At 37.4% G+C, this 497-nt stretch overlaps 1 pseudogene; it reads left to right on the top strand.

The window, feature by feature from the left end:
- Positions 1-378: 378 nt before the first annotated feature.
- Positions 379-497, top strand: LOC111743511 (annotated as a pseudogene).

The following is a 497-nucleotide window of genomic DNA, read 5'->3' as shown; positions in this document are numbered from 1 at the left end:
TTTTTTTTTTGGCAAGACTATTTTGTAAGTGATGCTGAGTACCATATAAGGAAGAATACAATTTCAGGTTGTCCCAGGTTCTCTGATGACAAGATTGGTCTTTGTATTCAAGCACACATCCTCCGTTTTCCTTTTTTCCTTCCTTCCTTTTTCTTCCCTTCTTTTCCAATATGGTAGCCTGAAATTAGTAACTCATTGTTTTTCATTTCTGTGATTACTAGTGATACTGATTTTTTTCACATGCTTATTGGCCTTTTCAACTGCTTTATTAAATTGCCTCTTTCGTTCACTGCACTATTGCCATTACGGAAGATGAATACATTTTTATTGTATTTTAATGTAGTTAGATTAGGGACATGTTTAATTTTTTACATTTTTCTCTATGGCCATGCTACCCTGAACAAACCTGATCCCGTCTGATCTTGGAAGCTAAGCAGGGTGGGGCCTGGTTAGTACTTGGATGGGAGACCACTTAGGAAGACCAGGTGCTATAGGCA

The sequence above is a fragment of the Pteropus vampyrus genome, unplaced genomic scaffold, assembly GCF_000151845.1.
Source record: "Pteropus vampyrus isolate Shadow unplaced genomic scaffold, Pvam_2.0 Scaffold115, whole genome shotgun sequence".
In the NCBI taxonomy this organism is placed as follows: domain Eukaryota; kingdom Metazoa; phylum Chordata; class Mammalia; order Chiroptera; family Pteropodidae; genus Pteropus; species Pteropus vampyrus.
This window is presented reverse-complemented; position numbering and strand designations above follow the sequence as displayed.